The sequence below is a fragment of the Pinus tabuliformis genome, chromosome 1_2 (assembly GCF_031772625.1).
Source record: "Pinus tabuliformis cultivar Carrire ecotype Pingquan chromosome 1_2, CPIR1, whole genome shotgun sequence".
Lineage (NCBI taxonomy): Eukaryota > Viridiplantae > Streptophyta > Pinopsida > Pinales > Pinaceae > Pinus > Pinus tabuliformis.
This window is the reverse complement of record NC_142298.1, coordinates 293943780-293964829: the sequence shown is the minus strand read 5'-3', so window position 1 is coordinate 293964829 and position 21050 is coordinate 293943780.

The following is a 21050-nucleotide window of genomic DNA, read 5'->3' as shown; positions in this document are numbered from 1 at the left end:
TAATTTTTATAATTTCTTGTGGAAAAATCTATCATAACTCAGTTTCCAATTCAGCAGCAAGAAGACTATCATTGGTTGCTATCCATGAATACAGGTTAGCTTATCGCTATTATTCAAGGAAAACCATGCAAGTTGGCTCATCACTATTATTCAAGGAAAACCACACCTTACCGGCTAGTGGTCCATAAGAAGGCAGGAGTCCATAAGGAGGTAGAATTTCACTCCTGTCAAATACTTTTGGGTCCTGGGTTGTTAACCTATTTTACTTTTGTTTAATTTAATTAATTTAAATGCATTTTAAAAATCTTGATAGCTTTTGGAAAGAGGAGAAGATACAATCTTTATTAACCATAAGTATTCCTTGTCTTATTAAGGCATTTTATTGTATGCTTATTTTGTTTTAATTAGTTGGCCTAATAAATTTTAGCATTTAAATTTAAATACAAGATTTAATTATTTTGGATATATAATTTTGAATTTGGTAGTGATATTTTTATTTATGTTTGATCATAAGAGGTAGCATTTTTTTTTAATTTATGTTTGGCCATCGGCGGTAGACCAAGGTCAAAAAACTCTAAAACTCTCGAAATAATCCCCCCCCTAAACTATGAGGAGATACTAATGCCTAAGCATCTAGAAGGGAGAAAATACATCAAATTCGGTGAGGAAGCCTCTCAAAAAAACATTATCATAAAACATGTAATGATTTCACAATTAAAAAAATTCCATGTAATCATGTGGACATATAAAACGTAACCAAGAAAGATAAGCTATTTAGTCCATATGCAAAATTTCCTTATCTGGAAGCATTAGTCTGCAAAGGAAGCCTAAATGGATGATGGATGTACTAAGAAATTTACTCTTGAGCCTGTTCAATAAGTGACCAAATATCCTTCTCCAAAAGGAGACCATCCTTTGACAAGCTATCCGCAAGGTGGTTCCTTTCCCTGTAATGTGAGAGCATGCAAACATAGTGAAAGAGTCAATAATACCTTTTATCTCCTCAAGAATAGGCAATAATAAATGTGCATGCATGAAATAATATTGTTCAAACAATTTATGGAACATAGAGTCCCCAAAAATGTGAATTTGAGTGTAACCCTTCTCTTTGGAAAATAGAAGAAGGATTTTACAAGCTATAAGTTCTTCTTGGTTATTTATCCCTAGTCCTAAACCCATTTTAGCCTTGAAATATTGGTTCTAGTAGAGAAATAAAACAAAACCACAACCACATAGCTAACCATTATTTGCGGAGGCACTGTCAAGGAAAGCCCATGGCTTGGAGTAATCAAAGATTTATGGTAATATTTTTATCACCTACGATGTGCACTGGATTTGATCATATATCCTCACCCATGTTGTGCACTGGATTTGATAATATGTCCTCGAATATTGCACAATACCTTGCCAACCAAATCCCCCATCAAAAAATGAGAGGGAGGGCCTTAAATGGTTGAAATCTTTGATATGTGTGCCAAAGATACCATGCAGCCTCCAGTTCTACCCCTTCCCAAGGAATAGTATTTTTCTAAGCATAGCAACATAAATTCCAAACCCGCTTGAGGAAGGGATAGAAAATTAACAAATGAACAACATTTTCCACCTCCTTTTGACATAGATAGCACCAATTAGGCCCACACATAAACCTCCTTTGGAAAATGTCCTAGGTAGGGACCTTCTTCATCATTAGACAGCACATGAATAATTTGGATTAAGGGGTACATTTTTCTTTCCATACCACCTTCCACCACCATTTTTGCTCCTCCTCTAGTCTATCATCTAGATTGAAGATAAAACCTAGCTTTCGAGAGTAATTTCCATAGCGTGATATGCACCATTTAATATCACCATCCCTATTAGTTAGTTTAAAATGTCCATCTGATAATTCTTTTATCTAATCCTTCTAGTTTATCTGAGATTCCCCCTCTAGGCAAATATCCTCAGCAGAAAGCTAACACTGTCACCAAATAGAGAGAAGAGACGGGTTTGCAATGTGGGTCAATTTATTATAGCCATGATCACTTAGAACATTAGTAAGAGAAGGGGGTAACACATGATTTACAATGATATCAGATGATGGATCAATATCCATATTGACTTTATCACCCCTCCCAACCCTCCAAGCCAGACTACTTCCAATGATATCAAAAGAATTTAGCACCGCCCTCCAAACAATTAATATGTTAGTTCTTAGCTTATCCAGATTTCTTAACAATTCTTTTAAAGAACTTGGGGAAATATACCTTTGAAAAACTACAAAAGTCCACAATCTAAAAGTGGATATCAGTCACAAACCACATTTTGTAGCTAAAGATTTTGAGAAATGAAATAAATCTTTTAAACCCCATCCCCCCAGGGCTTTTTTTTTGTAAACATGGTAGTAATCTCTATTTACTTTTTTCATAAATTTACAGTCAAATCCTCCGATCAGTCACCTGCCTGAAGGAAACTAGGTGACCATCGGTCAGCATTGTATCCGCTCCAAAAATTAAATAAGTTCATCAAAACCATTTTTTCTTTGCTAGCCATTACACCAATTCTTATCTTTCACATTTCAAACAAAAACATTCAAAAACCAAAGATAATTAAACTAATCCTCATCAGAGGAAGCTATCTGAATTGTCGCCTTTTCTTTCGGATTCAGCACCTTCCCACTAGGATTTTGCATCTTCACCCCTGGGCCTGGAAGCTCTCATCCCTGCTGGAACATTTTCCAATTTATCTCTAATAGTGTCTGCTCAATTCTGCCCAATGCTAGATTATTCCTGTAAGTTTGTATCTGAATTGTCACCAGTTCTTTCATTATTTCCCCCCGAACTGGGTCTGGTTCCTTATTTCTTTCCTGCCTGTTCAACACTTCCCCTTCCATATGTTCCTGGTGCAGGGTCATGGCGCGGGCTACAATGTGTTTCATTATCCAATATTGTTGCAGAGTCCTGTTAAAGAGAGAATGCCGGCCATTTGTGGTACCCGGGTCCTGTAGCATTTCTTCCCATTCATCCATGGGGAAGTCTCAGCCTCTCAGGTTATTTCTCAGATCTCTTTCCCAGCCCCATATTTGATCTCTGACCTCCTTCGGATTTGCCTCCATGTAGGCATCAATTATTCTCTTCATCTGTTCGCCATTAGGTTTCCTTCCTTTTTTCTTCCCTGTGCCACTCGTTCCTTCTTCTTTTTAACGTTCCTCTGGCTGTGCTTGGGTGCCATGTTTCTTCTTGTCTGTGCCTTGGTACTCTTATCCTTAGAGTTCTCTGTCTAGGTTACAGTTGCGCCCTTACTAGTGGTTGCACCTATTACATGGTAAACACAATTATCAGTTTTGGCCATTGAGGTTATATAATTGAAAGGGATATTTCTACCTCGCCTCATCATGGTTATGCTTTTATAGTTTCTTTCTCTTTGATGCAATACTACAGCCTCTCTAATTCTTTCAGGTTTAGGGCCCCCATCACTTTGACTTGAACTATGACAGTTAGAGTTCTTTTCCTGGTTTGAGTGCTCCTTCTTTCTTTCAAGGTCACTCCTTTCTCTCCTAGGCCTGCCTACCCCTTTCCCAGGTTTGGGTTTCTCTAGTCCAGAGTCACCCTCATGGTTTTCTTCAGAATCTCCTCTCCCTATGAGGTGCTCCTGCTTCCTCCCTCGAATTTTCCAGGCTTTCCTTTCCTTCCTGACAAGGTTCATCTCAATAGACTGAGTCTCTGGGCTGGAATCACCCGATGCCTCAATTCTGTTACAGGGATCATGGATGGTTGGGTCCTCCATTTCCTTTCTCCTCCTCACATTACTTTTATGCTCACCCTTCTCGGCCATAGCCCCCAAGGATTCTTCCCTGTCCCCAACTACCTTATCTCTATACTTGCTTTTGAGATTCTGAGGATCATCCCTATCTATCTTCAAGCCTACTCTATACTTCAAGCTAAAGATTATTTTAAAGGATGGAGAGGAAAATTTTACATACCCGTCTACCTGGATGCACTGTTCTATCTCCTGCAGCTTTCGTTTGCGCTCTGAGCGTTCTCTCTCGCCACCTTCCTTCTTTCGCGTCCTCATGCAAAATGCATGGTTTCCCTCTAACTCTACTCCTTTAACATCCTCCTGTCTTAATTCTACCGCCAGCTGTCCACTTTTCCTTCCTTCCTTGGCTCGCCTTCCGTCCCACTTGTCTTGGGATGCTACCCATCTGTCTTTTCCTCCGTGCTTCATTTATGTCTTTCTTCTCCCGGCTGCTCTTGTCGTCCGCTTGCTGACTCCGTGCTGCCATTTGGCATCCACTTGCTGCCCCTTCTCGGTCTTGATGTCCTGCCCTCCCTTCTTCCACACCTTTCCATTTCTGCCCCCACTCTTCTTAGATCTACCTGTTCTCTGCCCTCTTCTATCATCTGATTCATATTTTTCCTTTCCTCCATCTTTTGTTGTTCGAGGTGTGATCTGTTCTGTCCTACTTGCGCCTGCCTTTGTCCTTCTTCCCTCCCATCAGCATCCTCCGAATTTGCTAGATGCTTGATTTTCCGCCTATCTTCTTCGACTGCCTGTATCATTTGTTTCATTTCCTCATTTTGACTAAGCTCTTCCCCTCCCGCGTCTAACTATTTCTCTCTATTTTGGCATCCCCAGTGCACAAGGAGGTTCACGAGGGCATTTCCTTTCCTTTTCACATGGGACAGTATGGTTTATGCCATCCTCTGTAGCTGCTGTTGTAATTATATTATTACCCAAGCCATCCTCTAGCTTTTTCTCAGCTTTTCAGTTGTTGTTCTCTACTGGAGTTGTTTCATTGTTTCTATAACCAGCATGGAGTTGCCTTCTATCTGCAATATGTGGTACCCTTCTCTTATTGCTATCTCTAGTCCCCTATTTAGCACATGGTATTCTGCTTCGTTGTTCGTGGCGATGCCGCAGTCCATTCAATATGCCCATTTGATCTTCCCTTTCTTGTCTCTGAATATCCCTCCTATTCCAGCCTCCCCTGGGTTGCCTTTGGCCGGCCCATCGAAATTTAGTTTTATATACCCTTGTGGCAGGTTCCTATATCTTTCTTCGGCTCTATTCTTGCCTGCATCATGTTCCTTCCCTATCCTGTTTGTGTTTTTTACTTTGATTTCCAGTTGGTTCATAATGCGGGTCTCCATTCCTTCCGTCTTCTAGTTGTCCTCTTTCCAATTTTCCAGACTTACTGTTTCTCTTATGTTTTTCATGATTTGGTTCCATAATTCTCCTTTGTCTTTTTTATCTTCACTGAATATTACCCTGTTTCATGCCTTCCAAAGGTTCCACAGGAGAAACCCAATTGACAGATTCCATGCATGGTTCAGGATTGTGTTTTGGTAAGGCTTACTACTCCACTTCTCTATTGTTGTTTTTATGCTCCCTATATTCCTATCTGTAATCTCGAATAGTTGTTGGTGTTTTTGCCACAGGTTGTTACTTACACTGCAGGAGTTTGCGACGTGCTCCATGGTTTCTTCTTGTTTTTGGCACAATGCACATCGTGAGGGCCCATGCGTCCCTTTCCTTCTTAATTGGTCCCAAGTCAGGGCGTGCCCATGCAGCACTGTCCAGGTAAAAAACACCACTTTTGGCCAAGTTTTTAACTGCCATATTCTTTTCCATTTTTTTATATCTGCGTTTCCACCTCCTCCTATCTTTATATGGTAACCTTCTGAGATTGTGAACATGCCTTTTATGCATTTACCCCATCTTATTATATCTGTTCCTTCTTTAATTGCAATTTTCCTGGTTGCCATTTCTTTTTGATAAATTATCCATTGATCAATTTCTGGGGCTTCAGGCCAGTCACTCTTCATCTTCCATTTTCTCCAGTAACTATTATGTTCCTCTACCCAATAGTTTCTTACTGCATCTTCCACTATTTGGGTTGTGTACTGTTGGATTTCTTGGAGCTGGGGTTCCTGGATCAGGATTCCTCTCTGTTGCCACACCTCCTGCCAAAATTCTGCTTTATCCCCCTCTCGAATTTCCCAGAAGCTGTTGTCTCTTATCAAGGCTCTGTTCATACTTGCCAGGTTCCAAATGGCTGAGCCTTTCCTTTCTGATAGTGTTCGGAGTTTTCCTTCCGGAGTCCTTGCTATCTCATATTTCTTTTCCCAAAGCCATTTCCATAGGTCGTTCCCTCCTTGAACCCATCTCCACCATAATTTTTCCCCCATGACTTGGTTTAATATGTAGGGGTCTCTTAGTCCTAGGCCTCCCTCTGTGACAGACTTGCTTAACCATGTCCATGAAAGTAAAGCCCACTTTTTTTATTTATTTGACCCTTGCCACAGAAATTTTTTGAAGAGTTGCACCATTTTCTAGCATATGGTTTTAGGGATCGCTTGACTAGCCATCTGATAGACTGGCATAGCTTGAAGAACAGACTTCAAGAGTATAAGGCAGCTCAGGATCCCCCCCCAGGGCTTTTGATTTAGCAATGAAGTCCCATTTTACCCGGGGAAGTACCCCTAACTCCTTGTTTCCAACCCATAACAAACTAGAACATAGGTGCTTTATTTTATCCAATACACACTTGGGAATCCATGGTAATTACACCAAATATATCGAGATAGCTTCTAATATTTATTTTACGATGACAAGGAGACCAACTTTAGACAACCACTTGTGGTACCATATTTTAATACTCTTTTCCGCCTTCACATCTAGCCACTCCTAATCAACTTTATTGTAACATTTTGGGTAGTGTTTTATTGTTTGGAACATGAAGATTAATTATAAGATGGATTTTGGTGAATATAAGATTATTATATTTTCTTGTGCAAATTCTAGGTTATTTATAATGTCTATGAATGGAAATTTTGAAATATTGTTTTGGTTATGTTTTTAGTTAAATTTTTATCTTTAAGGATTAGGTTTTTGCATCAACAATATCTTTTCTTCTTTTTTTTCTTTCATATTCAAGAGAGCAATGTTGTTAGGAAAATGATTTTCTTGAGATATCTTATTTTCTTATGCTTGGATGGTTTTTGGTTTTTTCTTTTTTTTCCTCTAAGAGAGAAAAAAAAAATATTCTAAAGAAAGAATATGCATATTACGTCACTACGGAGCCATTTTTGAACTTTTTAGCAACAGTTTTGTTGAAATAAGTTTACATGACTTAAGTTTCCATTAAAAACAAAGAATATAATTGTTTGGATATGCACCTTGACTTGCATTGATGCTATACAATAGTAAACAAGTTTTTCAAAAACAAAAGTAAAAAATGAAAAAAAAAATAGAACTCTTTTACAATCCAAATTATACCCAAAGAACAATATGTTTGGATGGTTATTAGAGTTTAATTTATCTATTAGATTTGGAAGAAACACAATTAGGATGTATTTAATTTAGTGGAACCTTAAAAAAGCTTTCATGATGTGGTAGTGCAACCACTTATGCTAGTTTTTATGTGTGGATCATAGTATGAGCCCGAAAGACAAGGTTGGAGATGAAGCAACTACAATGGATTTTAATGTTTTGTTGAGGACCCGTGGGCACAATTAATAATGAACCATCTTTCTTTCCACATCCCTTATTAGTAGGCTCACATAGAGGTTATAACATGTGTTGCTTAAGCCTTGATATATAAGTATGTGAAAATAACAAGGTTTGAGAAGATGTCTTCTTGCCCTATCTCATAATGATAAATTTTTTATTAAAACCTCTTAAGGCTCCCCCATAACTTATATAGTCCATAGAAACCAATAACTTGGTGAGAAGGTGGGGTTCTATCCCATATGACCATGACTAGCCTCCACTCACATAGGAATGATAATTTCTTAGTGTTCTTATGATTGGATAGTGGATCATATTTGGTGTATCATTTGAATTTGGAATTTCACCATATGACTCTTGTTTACATGTATTTTGGTGAAATACAATGCACAGTTTTAAGTTTTAAATTTATTTATTTTGTGCCTATGGAGGCTACAATAGCAATGTGTCATTTCTGTAGAAAATATGTGATAGGTTAACCCGATAATGCAATATAAATCAAAGCAAAATACTCTAACCTACTTCTACTATCAATTTGCGGAAGCTTAAAGATCGAGTTGTACAATATAACCAGAAGAAGAAGAATCAATGGCACAATACACATGAAAATACTTTGGGGAAAGTCTTAGATAAAAACCCCACACTATTGTATTATCATACATGGTGGAAATACATAGGAATTATACAAAGCCTTAGCTCTCACAACTAGCCATCCCTCAACACAATCCTCACAGATGCTCACAGGGAATCTTGGCTTCTCTCCAACCTTCCTCTATGCCCTCCAAGCTCCTATTTCCTTTCATTGTTCCTTGTGGATGATTTTCCTTTTACCAAGTGGAAAAGCAAGCCTTCAAATCTATGCAATCCTCAAGGATGAATCCTTGACTGCATGCATTGAGTTTTCTTCATGAGAAAACACATGCAACTGATAGTACATTGTCCTTGAACATAAATCTCCACTGGGTCTTTCTTAAAATAGACATGCATGAGTTTCTGATGAGGGAATCTTCAGTTAACTGGAGTAGCACTAGTTGAGTGCATTAATGCATCAACTGATTTTTAACTCACTATTAGTTCCTCAAACAATGTAGAACTAATTTAACTGGACTTAACTCAGTAAACTGAGTTAACTGATTACAACTCAAATATAACTGAATCTTATCTCTTTAATTTAAGGGATAACTCTTGCATGACTTCAAAAAGACTTCAAACTTGAATTTCTCCAGCTAATTAATTTAAAATAAATAAATTAATTATTTCCAAGTAGCTATTAAGACTAAATTCGATTTTAATTCACAAATTAATTCAAGGACAAATTAAATTAGAATATTCTTGTTGCCATATTTCAACACTCCCTCTCAACAAGAAAGGGATTATCTGCTATCCCGATCCTGTCTCTATGGAACTCAAATTTACAATTTGACAATGCCTTTGTCAAAATGTCAGCATCTTGCTCCTCTGTCAAAATATATTGTAGCAACATGATCCTCTCGACCTGTGAAAAGCCACGAGAAACAAATCCTACCTTATGCTTCTCCACACTACCATCAGTAGCTTGCTTTACCTTGTAAAGCCAACAAGAACTCACAATTGACTTGTTCTCCGGTCTTAGAACCATGTCCCAAACACTGTTACGAACTCTGGAGTCATACTCCTCCACCATAGCATCAACCCAAATCAGCTACTACACTACTTCCTCAAAGGAAGATGGCTCAGTCTCAACACATTCCCCAGCAAGGGCCATGAATCCAATGTACCTCTCAGGTGACCTCCTCTATCTGCGCTGAGAAGATGGTGCTCCAACATTCTCTCTCACATCCTCCAAAAATCTGTTAGGTTCCCTTGTGCACTTCCATCCATCTCTGGAAGACTCTTCTTGAGTGGATGTCTCCACTCCTGGAACTTCTGCATGCAGCTGCTCTGCATCAATTTGAGGCTCCTCCTCCTTAGGAACCAAAAGTTCCTCCACAGCCTGTAGTTGGAGCTCCCTCTCAAGGGAAACTCGCATGGACTTCTACTCATCAAACTTGAGATCTCTACGAACCACTATCCTCTGACTGGTAGGCAGGTACACCCGATAGTTGTGAGGTGTATCAGTGTACCCCACAAATATCCCTAACTCTGTTGTCAGCTCAAGCTTCTTCTGTGCATCCTTTGTCACATGGAAATATATCGATGAGAAAAATATCTTGAAGTGACCCACATTTGGTCTCTTACGGGAGCAAGCTTCCTCTGGTGTCTTCATCCTAAGTATGCGATGCGGGCTTCTATTCTGCAAATAGACCGTTGTGTTGCATGCCTCAAACCACAAGTGAAGTGGTAGGCCTTGGTCATGTAGCATTGCCTGTGCTACCCCTACAATAGTTCTGTTCTTCCTCTCAACCACCCCATTTTTTTGTGGGTTATGAGGTGCCATCAACTCTCATTTAATTCCTTTCGCTGCACAGAAGTCCTTAAACTCTTGAGAGACATATTCTCCACCGTTGTCGCTTCTCAAGGCCTTGATCTTCTTCCCTGAATATTTCTCGACCAAAGCTTTGAACTCACAAAACTTTGTGAAGGTTTGGTCCTTCTGCATGAAATAAATCTAGCATTTACGAGAATAGTCATCAATGAAAATCACATAATACCTTTGCTTCGTTGTGGATGCCATCGAGAATGGTCCACACAAATCAGTATGAACTCGCTCTAAGATAGCCTCTGCTCGATTGTCTCGATCATGAAAGGAAGAATTGGTGTACTTTCCCAAGGTACAACCTTTGCATGTGTCAACTTGCTCAAGCTTACCTTTGGGAAGTCCTATAGATATCTGCTGCATTATCTTCAAAGCCCAATGATGCAAATGACCCAACTGCCTATGCCACAACTCGCCAATGTCTTGGCTTTGCACCAATTCTACTTTCGTACTCAATGTTGCACAATAATCTACCTCTAGTTTATAGAGATTCTTTACCCAAATCCCTATCCTTGGTCTAACCTATGGCTATGTGTCTTAGGAACACCTTTCCTTTACTGAAGACAACATCATAGCATTTGTTCTCCAACATCACGACTGATACCAATTTCTTCTTCAATCCAGGCACATACATCACATATGTCAAGGTGAGAGGAGCTCCATGCTCCCTCTAAAAACAACCATGCCCACTCATGAAACACTATACCTTCCGTCGTCACCCATCTCTATGTGCATATAGAGGTCTTTCTCCTCCAAGGCACTGAATAAATTTTTATCACCGGTCATGTGGAATGAGGCTCCATTGTCAACGTACCAGACACAACCCTTCATCGATGACACCATGCATGTGATGAGGGTAAAGTCTATTTTGAACTGAGAGGCTAATGCCTCACCTTCTGATCCTTCCGAGGATCCCTTCTTGGACTTCTTCGATGGTCAATTAGTCAAATAATGTCCCATCTTGTGACACTTAAAGCATCTTACTTTAGACATGTTACCCTTCTTCCCTCCATGAGAAGAATTCAATTTGAAATGGGAAGCCTTCCCCTTCCCTTTCCTTGCCTTACTTGCTAAGGCTAGATTTTCTTCATCATCATTCTTAGATGAAGAACCATCTCGAGTGCTCCTCCTGATCTCCTCGTGTATAGGATCTGACCACAGTCGTTGCTAATCCAGCAGTTTCTCCCTTCCATTCACAGAGTCTTGGTAGCTATTCTAACTCTTTGGAAGGCCAAGGAGAGCGAGGCTCACCATATCATCATTTGAAATAGTTATTCGCACACTGCCAAGCTCATCTCTGCAGGTGGTGAGCTTGTTAAGATATGTGGAAATAGTATCACCCTTCTCCATTTTGATTCTTCAAAGCTTATCCTTAAGCGCCAATTTCATCTGGTCACTACTGTTCTGGTAGAGGTCCTTCAATGTCTTCCACATTGAAAATGGAGTATCCTTCCCATGGAGACTCCAGAAAATATGGTCTCGAACTCCCTCAAGGATGATCCATCTCGCCTTCACCACACACTTATTCCACTCAACCAACTCTTGTGCATTAGTTGAAGTTGGCTTTGGGATTTGTTGATCAATGAATTCCTTCAAGCCATTGTCTTCTAATACAACCTCCATCTATCTTTCCATGCTATGTAATTTGAGTTACCTTCCAAGGCATACTCGAGTCTCAAGCCATAGAACATCATTGGCCAACCTTGAAGTATGATATGAATTCGATTTGTACCTGTAACCCTGAACTTCAAACTTCAAATTCTCATCTAATTATACTATTCATAGTTCTGATACCATGTAGAAAATATGTGTTAGGTTAACCCGATAATGCAATATAAATCAAAGTAGAATACTATAACCTACTTCTACTATCAATTTGTGGAAGCTTAAAGATCAAGTTGTAAAATATAACCAGAAGAAGAATCAATGGCACAATACACATGAAAATAATTTGGGGAAAGTCTCAGATAAAAACCCCACACTATTGTATTATCATACATGGTGGAAATACATAGGAATTATATAAAGCCTTAGCTCTCATAGCTAGCCAACTCTTAGTACAATCCTCATAGATACTCATAGGAAATCTTGGCTTCTCTACAGCCTTCCTCTCTGCCCTCCAAGCTCCTATTTCCTTGTGTTGTTCCTTGTGGATGATTTGCCTTTTACCAAGTGGAAAAGCAATCCTTCAAAACTGCGCAATCCTCAAGGATGAATCCTTGACTGCATGCATGAGTTTTCTTCATGAGAAAACACATGCAAATGATAGTACATTGTCCTTGAACACTAATCTCAAATGGGTCTTTCTCAGAATAGACATGCATGAGTTTCTGATGAGGGAATCTTCAGTTAATTGGACTAGCACTAGTTGAGTGCATTAATGCATCAACTAACTGTTAACTCACTATTAGTTCCTCAAATAGTTTCGAACTAATTTAACTGGACTTAACTCAGTAAACTGAATTAACTGATTACAACTCAAATATAACTCAATCTTTCTCCTTAATTTAAGGGATAACTCTTGCATGACTTTAGAAAGACTTCTAACTTGAATTTCTCCAACTAATTAACTTAAAATAAATTTATTAATTATTTCCAAGTAGCTGTTAAGACTAAATTCGATTTTAATTCACAATTTAATTCAAGGACAAATTAAATTGGAATAATCTTGTTGCCATATGTCAACAATTTCTTGTATTAAATATTTTTTAACACTTCTTCAATTAATAGCTAAATGATATTAAATTAGAAAAATAAAATAAAAAATCATCTCAATTCAAGCAAGTTTGATGTAAAGGTCTCTCAATGCTTTTGGGTGTTTTCTTTGAATCTTTACTCTGAGCATATCTTTTTGTCAAGGATTTAGTTATCATAATTTCCACATTAAAATAAGTATCCAACCATAAGCTATAGGTTATCCAACCTCAACCCTAAGTTATTTAGTCATGATACTCAACAATCAAACATGACACAAGCCATCTCATGGTCAAACAAAATAACATATGGTTGACCTCATTTTGGCCTCCATTGTAACACCCACTAGACAAGGTTCTAAATTTCCAACCATCTAGCATCTATAGGTAATGTAAAATGTCCCTTAATTATTATTGACCCTTTAATTTTTTATTATAATTAAATAATGCTTTTGAATAAAAATCAAATAAATTAGACATTAATTCACATAAACTCTAAACTAAGGTTCTAAAATGCACATACAAGGTACCTAGGAAGTGCATGGAAGAGAAATTCTATATTCAAGCAATATGGGCATCTAAAACATGCTCTCCCAAAGAAAAGGTGGTTGCATGACCTATCTCATAATGATAAAAGAAAATGTTGAAGCCTCTTGAGCCTGCCACATAACTCATATTGTTAATAGATTACAATCCTTTAGTGAGAAGTTGGGCATCTACCCCATAGGACTATAACTAGCTTCCACTAGCATAGGTATGATTATTTTAGTGTTTTTATGGTTGGGTTGTTGATTCGGATAATTTTACTTCAAAGACGCATACAAAATTGCATTTTAAAGAGCATGTAACCATAAGTGCATACACATAAAAGAAGATGAAAATAAAAGGAAACCATGAAAAATGTGGACACACGCAAATTGATAATAGAGTTCGCCTAGTGGTGGTTATGTCTTGAGGCCCTACTCAATGTGGGGAGGCCTCTGGCATTAATTCTCATTGAAGTCAAAATGCATACATATTGAAATTACATCTTATACCTCCACTTTTGGGGATGGACTAAAAATGCACAACTCTAATGAATAAATAGACAACATGGTTGGATTCGTGGTATAATTTCATGAAAAGTGACTATTAACTCGACCTAATTCTGTCACAGTGACCCTAGAGCCTCTAGAGAATCTAAAGATTCTCATCAAGTTTTTTGTGGGAATATTGCTTTACAAGGTTCTTTGTGAGAATATTCCTCTACAAGATTCTCATAATATTTCTCAAAAAGTGTACATAGGGAAGGCACAGTTCTTGCCTCAGCAAGGTTCCACAGGGGTTATGTATGTTTGATATTTCCATGCAGCCTCGTCCTCCACCACTTGTCAAATAATGGCTTACATAATGTTGAGGGGGTGGAGCTTACAATTGAGCACCACTTGGCATATTGGTGGCGGTCTTTGGGCTGGGTCAGTGGTTATTCACAAGTCGCGAGGTCAACCCACTAGCAGATTCGTGCTCCGTTGTTTTATTGGTGTCATTTAATGTAATATGGCATTGGTTTTTGGTACCGATGACAAACCAACCAGAAAATTCGTCGAGTGAGTTAAACACCCATCGGTACCATTGGTTATTATTATTATTATTATTATTATTATTATTATTATTATTATTATTATTATTATTGTTGTTATTATTATTATTATTATTATTATATGGAGGCTAGGTTGGCGGGGTTTGACCACCCACTGAACAGTCAATTATTTTATTTTATTTTGAATTTAAACTGAGAAGGATGCTAAATTGTCATTAGATTTTTTGGGGTCACTAGAAAAATTAAACCGGTGAAAATTTGGTCAATTTCTTCTGCCACAAAGTGCCAAAACATTGCTTCGTTAATTAAAAAACCGACTGCCAACTTTCATCTGTACTACTGACCGGGCTGTTAAATGTAATACTTCTGTCATATTGACGTCATATGCCACATTTCATCCTATGATTGGCTACCTACTGACCATATAGCCACTTCATCATGCTAATGTCATTATCCATACAAATGACGACAACATCTATATCATTGACTTCAACTACCATGTGGTAAATTGTGGGTCCTTCCTGCAAAACATTTAGTTGTTTATCAAAAACTTCAGTAGGCCATAAATTTTGCATATGGCATCAAATAGAAGTGTTGGTTCCATTGGTGGATTCAGAATGACAAGCTCTTTGATTTGAGGTAGGTTTGTTGAGTTTTGAGGACTTCGAAATTTTGGCCTTTTAGGATCCTCTTGGATCATTCCTCCCCACTAATGAGATTTTCGGCCTCCAAAATCCTTATCAAACAACTGGAAAGTGAGGGAATTTCTCCCTCACCTTCTCCTGTTCAATCCAACTGTCCTTACTTAGATTCATCCCCTTGAAACCAATACAAAGGTACTTCCTGTCTCCCCATCGTGATGTCCTAGTCCTCTTATGAAGGGCATTGTCTTTAGGTAGCTTGTCCAAGTATTCAGGTGAAAAATCATCCACTGTAGGAACATGTCCAACCTCCTAAGTGTCCATGATCAAAGGAGGCTCATAGGTCTTCAAGTTTTCAGCATTCACCACTGAGTACATTTGCATGTATGCTGGCAAGTTAAGGAGAAACTAGGTCTATGTTTAGTAAAATGCATTGTAATTTTTGCATAAAAGGGTCAATTCGTGAAAAATATAATTTGGGATCATGTGGATATTGTGCTTATATTGTCTTTGACTAAAAACACTTTTAGGATCTTATGACATTCAATTATTCTACTTGATTTAGTTTGTATGCACCTAGACGAAATTTGTGCTTTATCCCTAAATGGCTTAAGGAAGCAACTTGTAACTCATTGTATAATAATAAAAAATACTTAGATAAATAATCCATTGATCCTATTGTACTTGTTACATTGAATTATAGATAGGGAAACACTTCTCCCATAATTCCATTACCTAAAAAATATTGTATTCAACAATCTACAAAATTAGGGAATTTCTTAGTAAATAGAGACAATCCTTCTTGAATTAACTTTTTATAAAGATACACTAATACAATTTTAATAGATTCTCCTTATCAATGAACAAATATCATGAAAATACTTAAAATAGCATTCCATAATCTCTTGCAAAAAATTAAAGATAAAGTATAAAAATTGATACATAACTTGAAATTTAATTAAGATGAACCAAACATAATGAAAGATGAGAGAATGAGAAGATAATATAGAGGTTCCTTGTTCCCCCTTGAATGGGACCCACTCAATCCTTCTACAAGGAACCTAAAAGAGTAAAAATGACAATAAATTTGAAAATAAACTTTTTGCATTTTCACACTAATTCATATTAGTAATACATCTCAAAGGAGTTCAAATTATTTAGAAATATAGCAAGAGCATCTTTTCATTATTAAAAATGTATACATTATGGAAACAATATGTATTCAGAAATAAATTTTTTCAGCATGTAGTTAAGGTAGGCATCTAAATTTGAGAGAATTCATTTCAACTTACTCCAAATTTATAGGAGAGGATTATCTCTTAGAATTTTGAGTTCTTTCATGCTCTAGATCAAATAGGGGGGTAACACATATGTTTGGAAAACAAAAAAATAGATATGTAATATATATGTTGGAGCAAACAAGGAAAGTCCTGAGCTTCATAATTAAATAAAAAGTTTATTTTTTATAATAAGTGGGTGTTTTATAAAACTAATTTTGTTTGATTTCCATCAATTTTTGTTGAAAATAGCAACAAGAAATGCTAAAAATAGAAGTGCTAAAAATAGCACTGCTATAAATAGTAGTTTGGGTATTAGTGCTGGATTGGGAAACAGGGAATGAAAAATGGAAGTGCTAAAAATAGAATTGCTATTTTTAGCAATTCAGGATGGATTCCTATTTTAGTCAGTCCCTGGACTAAACATAAGAAGTAAAATTCGAATTTGAACTTAGCAGTTGTTTGAAAATAAATAAATTAATTCACCATGAGTTAATTAGTGTTGAAAAATCAAACATGAAGTCTATGTGAAGACATGCAACATTTTCTCTATTAATTGAGGAATTTATCCATCAGTTAAAGAGATAAGGATGAGTTCTAATTTGAGTAGTAATTAGTTGGCTCAGTTAACTAAGTCAAGTCCAGTTATAATTGATTTAAATAGTTTGTTTAAAGTAATGTGAGTTCAGTTAGTTAATGCATGCTTGCATATAACTGCTGCACTTTAGATAACTGAAGATTCTCTCATGAATAACTCATGCATGTCAGCTCAGACAGAGACCCAGTTGAGATCAGAGAAGGGACAATGTACTATCCGTTGGATGAATATTTTTCCTATAGAAGAAGCTCATCCACGATGAGGATTTATCTCCTTCAGGACTATGCAGTTGGATCAAAGGTTAGTGAGTGTGTGAAGAGGCAAATTCACACAAGTGGCTGCACTGGACCCCAATCAAAATTGCACAAAGAAATAGGAGGCTTGGAGGGCAGACCAAAGGTTAGATAGATGCCTTTGATTGTCTATGAGCAGCAGAGGTATTGCAGAGAGAGTAGGATAGCTTTTGAGCTAATTCCTTTTGTAATACTAGCTATATTTTCACTTGTATGATAATACAGAGTTGGGGTTTTAGGCTGAGGCTTTCCTCGGGTTATATCTTCTATGTTATGTGTGATTGATTCCTTCTTATCAGTTATATGTGATCTTATTGATGTTGCTCATGTTCGATTAAGCTTCTGCTAAATTGGTTGTAGAAGTAGATCATGTATTTTGCTTTAGTATATTGCATTATCAGGTGATCCACAGGTGGGAATTTCTACAATTTTGGTATGAGAGCAATGTGAGGAAATTCATATTACTTACTAAGCTTAGTAGTTAGTGTGATTTGTTGTGCGAGATGATTACACCTCCTTCCAATTTGATTACGTCTCCTTCCAATTACGCCTATGAGATGGTGTGACCTGATATGTAATCATTGTCTAGATCGCTTGAGCTTTCTATCGGCATTACTAGATCACTGTCACCTCCATCAGGATTCCCCCACTTCCTAATGTAATGCATACAACCCAAAGACATCCTACCCTTACTTGGTTCCCAACTCTAAACATAGTATTGGAAAATTCATTGGTGAACTACGCAAAATCAGTGGAAACAAATGAATTTTCTAGTATAAGCCAATTTCCTCCTTAATGAATGTGTTAATGTGACTAACGTCTATATATCATTTGTACATGATGTATCGTTTTGACCTATGTCGACTGTTGGACATGCATTATTTTCGTATGTTATTTTATTATTATATTTCTATTAATCAAACTAGAATCTGGCTAGTGCCATTATATTCAAAATCATCAAAATTTTTAGAGTCCTCAACTTATACTCTAATATCAATACTATGTTCTAGTTCTTATTCTGGAACAAATTCTAAAGAGCCATCTACATCTCATGTGTAGTATTCTTCTTGGGAAAATGAGGTATTAAGGAATCTCTAACCCCATCTAAGATGATCAATTTTTCCTTTGTATCTAACTCCTCATACACTTCCAGCTCCTTAGGGTCAGTTGGCTTCTTGATGGTTTTCTCAGTGAATTCCTAGATCTTATTGACCTGCAAGACTAGCTTGATCCTTTCCTTCCATGGACTATAGTTGGACAATCCTTACAACTTGTCATCATATTGGAGATCAACCTGCAACTTTGAAATTGTAGTGATCCCTTCACCTACAATGTGAAGCACTCCCTCTTAAGTTGTACTTCATTGTGCACACTCTAATTCATTGTCCCTTCAAAGTATCTAAGACACACTCTGATACCATGTTGTTTTTCCATGATACTCGTGTCTACACTGACGCTACCAAACCAAGTATCACAACAAATCTACATTGCACATCAAAATAATATACAATAGTAAAATTATCTACCAGTGCCCAAAATTTACACAACGTTTTTACTCAATTTTGAACGATAACCCAATCTTTGTTCTATTAATCCAACTGATATAATACAACATTCTAGGGATCCTGTACTAGGGATAATGGCTCTCAAATATAAACTAGTACAAGAATAAAAGATACAATATACACTAGTGATCTAACTAATGTAGCATGTAATCATAACTTCTTTGTCATATCCTATACATTGCAGGTCCTTTTCTTCCATTTTGCGGCACCTACCTCTATCAATGCACCAAGTCCATCTAGACACTAATTCTCAGCTTTCTAATCTGCCCTTTAGCTTATCATAATTCCATCTATCATCAACACATAGGGTCTTCACGCTCACTAACTTCTCCATCATCCTTCAAGGCAACAAAAATTCGAGACTTCTACTTGTTGCTTCTCTCCATCTCTTTTAGAACTTGTCCTCCCGCTATAGTCTTCCTATGTTTCTCTAATGAAGGCTAAAATAGGGAAGAAGGGCTTCCACCTCACCATTAAATGTCACTTCTCCAATGATGAACACAGCCTAATTAAGTTGCTCCTCTGGTTGGCTCAACCTTGATCCACAATAACCTCTTTAGTAGCCTCCTTAGTCAATCAAGGAGCTACATAGGCCACAAAAACTCCACCCAACTCATAGTTGTCCAAAATTTTATTTTCAACTATTATATGGCTACTTTGGATGCGTACTTGTTTCCCTCCATCAAACACAAAATGTCCAATACTGAAACCAAGAAACCTTATCCAAACTAGACAACTCATCCACTAAAAAAACAACAAATCAAGAAGGCTAAACATACCTTGTTTAACAAAGATCTTCTTTCCTTCTTAACATAGGCTCATGTGCTTGTAATATGAGATTTTCAACCCTATTAGGGTTGACTGTAACTATTCTTACAACCCTAAAACCATCGCCAAAACAACTTGCTGAGGTCCTCCCTTGAATTTATCTAAATTGTTGCTACTCGACCTCTAATAGGGAGTTGTCCCAGCCCCTTGCATAGCCTCAAACTAGCCCAAAATTACCACAATACAAACTGAAACAAATCCATTGCCTGTACAAGAGAGAACACAATTAGAAAACATGAGAGAAATACCCAAAAATTCCCCTCCATGCAACTACCTTCTCAACAAACTCAGTTTGTTCTCATAAGAAATTAGGACACAAAACAACCATCTTTCTCTCCTTCTCTAGGGCTAGGAGTCTGTGGCTACCTCAAAAGTAATTATCTTTTTTTGTTTTTTCTCTTTGGATGTTTCTTTTTCTCCACCATTCACCTTATATTTATACCAAACATAAGGGCTTCAATATATGTGCTCTTGTGGGCTTTCCAATTCATCAAGTGACATAAAATACTCTAGCTGACTTGTCCAATTTGTGTACAAACCCAATAACCACAAAGAAAATTCAAAATATCCACATAGACAACTCATATTTGAGTGATTTTCATTGCTCCTGGTTCCTCTTGGGGTCATTTATCATATCAAATCATCGCATGCCCAAAAATCCTGTAGGTTTCCCACCCACAAGCTTGGGTACAAAGACCGCACCTTGGGTTCCAAACCCACAATTCCTTTTTGTGGTGCTCCAACCTCCAAACCTTGAACCCTAGGGCTTGGAGTACCTACCAAGCTACCAAATCTCAACAATCCCTCTTAGCGAGGGAGGTACTTCCAAGACTAGGAAGTAACTTTTCATCATCACCATCACTACTCACAACACTCTTCAATCTCTTGGCACCCACAACTGCAACAAGCCCTAAAGCATGGACTATGCCTCTCTAAAAATTTTCACTGTCATTGGAAGCCTCTTACTTCTTATTTTTCTCCCATATCATTTTCCAATCCCTCCATGATTCCTTCTTGTCAGATGTAGAAGAACCCTTGCTCCCCACTGACCATGCACTCTTCTTGGGTTGCAAAGTCTTCCTCTGAACCTGTAAGCTCCCTCTAGAACTCGAATCCCTATGAGTCTCTGGAACCTGGATCTTTGTCTTTGGACTTTGTATCTGCTCCTCTGAATCCTACACCTGCACCTGCTTCTCTAAAACCTACGCCTAGTCCTCCTTCTTCTTCTCACGATCTATAGGCTTGTCTATCAGCCTATATAGACCATGCTCTCTAACTCCAATCACGACACCCATGGAGCTAGAGCCTTTGGGCCTGAGTCTTGCCTTCCCATCCTGAAACAAGACCTCAACCCCCTTTTGCTTGATCATTGAGACAAATAGCATGTTATATCTAAGTCCTAATACAAATAGTACATCCTGGACTCACATCACCTATTATGACTCCATCTTGAATAACACGGCCATTGATCCTCTAATATATTTCAAACTCTTATTGCCCAACACCATATGAAACTTCGATTCCCACTTAGCTAGAGTCTAAAATACCTCTTGTGACCCTGTCATATGTTTCGATGCTCCATTATCCACGTACCATGCACCCTCATCAATGGTACCCAGCAAGAAATGAGAGA